This window comes from Mandrillus leucophaeus, unplaced genomic scaffold (genome assembly GCF_000951045.1).
Source record: "Mandrillus leucophaeus isolate KB7577 unplaced genomic scaffold, Mleu.le_1.0 Scaffold863, whole genome shotgun sequence".
In the NCBI taxonomy this organism is placed as follows: Eukaryota; Metazoa; Chordata; class Mammalia; order Primates; family Cercopithecidae; genus Mandrillus; species Mandrillus leucophaeus.
This window is the reverse complement of record NW_012109397.1, coordinates 295,038-299,033: the sequence shown is the minus strand read 5'-3', so window position 1 is coordinate 299,033 and position 3,996 is coordinate 295,038. Positions and strand designations below refer to the sequence as shown.

The following is a 3,996-nucleotide window of genomic DNA, read 5'->3' as shown; positions in this document are numbered from 1 at the left end:
TCAACTTCTTCAGTTTCATCTTTCACCCATCCCCCAACTCTGAAAACGAACACCCAAACCTGATCACTTTTATCAGGAGCCACCATATTTTCATGCATTCATGTCTTTCCTCATGCCTTCTCTCTGCCTAGCACAACCTTGCCCACCTTAACAGCCCTTCAGCCTAATTTCTCCTCACCTTCAAGGCTCAGATGAAATAATACCTGCTTGCAGAAAATATTTAACAATTTCTTTGTACTCGGTCCTTCCTATTCTGTGCTCCAATGGCATTTAATTTACACTTCCACTGTGGCTATCATAACACTTTGACTTGTACCAAAGTCTCCTGACTTAAGACTACAGAACTATGTCTCATTCATCTTTGTAACACCAACACATCTCACATATAGCACAAATTCAAAAACATGTTTTGTGAAAGTGAAATCTGTGGTGTTAGATTTTATGAAAATAACATGGAGGGGAAAAGATGAATTCCGGAACAGAGAACTGTGGAGAAAAAGAGTTAACAGAGTAGGCCTGATCTGTTATCTTTGAAAAGCCTGCTTATAAGGCTGGCCCTTGACTGACCTCTGGGAACTGAGATTTCAGGAGGGTTCCTTATTAATTGGTAAGAGTGGCTCACTGTGCCTGAATTACTGAACACAACTATGATTTATGGTAAATACCAGCTTTCCTTCTGAAAATCTGGAATTTGGGTATGTACCAGGCAGTGGGAATCTACATGATGAGCCCTGAATAGGAATCTTGGCAGTGAGTCTATGTGGTCACAACTCATCACTGGGGGATTTCCTGTGGGAGTCCTGTGTGGCTCCACTGGAAGAGGACTCTGGAAGCTTGTGTTTGGTTTTCTCTTTGCTGATTGTGCTTCATATTCTTTCACTGCAACAAATCATAGCTGTAAGTACAATTATGTGCTGAATTCCCTAAGTCCTCTTAGAGAATCACAGAACCAAGGAGTGGTCTTGGGGATCCACCGACACCAGGACTGACAACATAAAAACATAGTATGTCACATGCAAGTATCAATATTTAAGTCAGCTTTGCTGAAAGGGAGTTTTCACGAGGAAAATAAAAGAGGAAATGTAAAAGTTGGTGCAGGGCCATAAAACATGCTAAAAGCTTGATTTTTATTGAAATGTTTCCAAATAGAGTGCATCAACAACATTAAAGAAAGATGACGTTCCAATAGTTTAGTAATACAGGTTGGAGAAAACAACTATAAATACACCTAGATTAAGAGAAAAGTATTGGAATAGCTAAAAAACGAAGTTGCTAAGGAATTAAAAACAGATTATGGGAATGTCCTGTTAAGGAATATAAAAGCATATATTTTTATTAATGTGGTATTTTAACTGCACACATTCACAACCCTACACATACTAACAACCCTACACCAAATGGAAGGTGATGGATGAAACTGAAACAACACATGATATTGCTGCATATGCCAAATACTTCCTTGCAGTGCAGCAGGATTGCCACCTTTACTTAATCAGTAGTTTCTGTGCAACAGCATTTTTTCAATATTCTATTGCAATAACCATATATATATATATGGTTTATATATATATATAGTTATATATATATATGGTTATATATATATATATGGTTATATATATATATATGGTTATATATATATATCTTAAAGTGCTTGTTATAGATGGAATGTTTGTGTCCCCAAAATTCACATGCTGAAACCCGAATTCAATGTGATGGTATTTGGAGATGTGTTTTGGGGGTAATTAGTTATGAGGGTAGAACGCTCATAAATGGGATCAGTGCCTTTATAAGAGATCAAACAGCTACCCACTTTCTTTCTGGCATGGGAGAATACAATGAGAAGTCAGCTATCTGCATCCCAGAAGAGGGCCCTCACCAGAACCCAAGCATACTGGCACCTGTCTTGGATTTCCAGCCTCCAGAACCGTGAGAAACAATCTAAGACAGTACTGACATGAGTGACATGGCAACTACAAAAGATGGAAATCAGCGGGGCACAGTGGATCACACCTGTAATCCCAGCACTTTAGGAGGCCGAGGCAGGCAGATTACCTGAGGTCAGGAGTTCAAGACCAGCCTGGCCAACATGGTCAAACCCTGTCTCTACTAAAAATACAAAAATTAGCTCAGCGTGGTGGCAGGCACCTGTAATTCCAGCTACTCAGGAGGCTAAGGCAGGATAATCGCTTGAACACGGAGGTGGAGGTTGCAGTGAGGGGGGATCATGCCATTGCACTCTAGCCTGGGCAACAAGAGCAAGACTCCCTCCTGGGTGGGGGGAAAAAAGATGGAATCAAGAAGGTTGAAAGATAAGACAAATCCAGTCTCATTTGGATTTCAAGAGATTTATGCTGCTGAATTACGTATTCAATTGTGACAGAAAAAATATTAATTTTCTGGCATTCTATTTTGAGACTTTTATCAAAAAGGAAGGAGCATTAATTGAGAGAATACAGAAATTCCTTAAAATTACAAATTGATTTTTGGCCTAAAAACTTCTACTGATCCAAATGTAGACTTTAGAAAACGCTGGTTGAGATGTTTTAAAGACTCCTGTATCAAGAGAAGTCTGGCATTTAGTTATCTCCTAAAGTAATTAATTTACCAGACAAAAATCTTCCTCCAGAAATTAAAATATATTTCACCAGCACATGAAATATCATTTTAAGCAAACTGAAGAAACCAGTAATTCAGTGATGCATTACTTTTAAAACTGTTTACTGTATATAAACTTTAACTGATGCATTTATATTTTAAATAACTGTGATATTGAGGTTCTACTAAAAAATCAGAGGAAGAAAACTCCTTTTTCTAAATCCCATGGAAATGAAAAGAGGGGAAAAATAATAAAAACTTGAGGAGAAAATTCCATTTGCAATAAAACTAAGAAACAGCTACAATCCCAATGATGAGAAATAATTGGCTGATAGTGAAATTTGAGACAAACCAAGTTTCTCAGCAGGGTGTGGAGTCTGAAAAGGAGAGGCTCCTGGAGGCCTAATCAAATATTTATTTCTTAGGAGCAGGACTATAGGCTTGGTGGAAAAAAATCAGAATCTAGAAATATCCTGTCAGTGTCCTGTTCAGAGGAGACAAGTCTGAAAGAAGAAATGGATTGTCAAAAATGGCATAACCAGACAATCTGTTATTTTCTCTAGCAAACCCGGATCAACTGCCTAAAAGCAACCCAAGAAACAGAAAAGAAATAGCAACCAACTTTGTTGCTCCTGACTTAAGTTAACTAAGCAGAGATTAAACAAAAAAGAAAGCCTTCCCCGCTCCCCCGAAAAAAAGGTACCAGCTGAAGCCTTCACAGACAGCCTCCACTCTGCTCACCAGCACTAGAGATGAGCCAGCAGAGAAGATCTGCAGTACTTCTGAGAAAACATATCTGATTAGTCCCATAGGCATGCTGTTTCCCCCATTCTGGATCATCATTGAGCAAACTGCAAACAAGGCTGTAACTGTTTCCATTCAATGCATGAGAAGCAGAAAGAATTCATTCTGCATTCATTGGTGGCACACACATACACAAAAAGCCTTAGTAGGCAGAAGGTAGATTTTAAAAATGTAAACCAAACAAAAGGAAAAATATTTCAAGTACCTCTGTATTTTCAGAGCAATGAAAGGAAAAAGCTTAAAAAAGGGATAAAAGAACAAAGGCAAAGTAAACTAGCAGCTGAGAAAATAAAGGACAATAAAACCTCTGAATAAAGATTTAGAAGCAGAGAGAGGTAATACATCCCTATGACTAGATAGGATTTTGAATCCCCATTTTAGAGATAAGAAAAGCAAAGCATAGACAAGATAAAACTTATCTCCTATACTATTGACAAGACAGCCACTTTGAAACAGAGCCCTTGACCAACACAGGCTTAAGAAGGAACAGGCTGGGCGTGGTGGCTCACGCCTATAATCCCAGCACTTTGGGAGGCCGAGGAGGGTGGATCACCTGAGTTCAGGAGTTCAAAGACCAGCCTGGCCAACGTGGTGAAA

At 38.8% G+C, this 3,996-nt stretch overlaps 1 protein-coding gene across 1 annotated transcript in view; it reads right to left on the bottom strand.

Moving 5' to 3' along the window:
- NSUN6 (NOP2/Sun domain family, member 6) overlaps positions 1 to 3,996 on the bottom strand; it is a 96,685-nt gene that overhangs the window by 76,744 nt on the left and 15,945 nt on the right. The window lies entirely within an intron of this gene.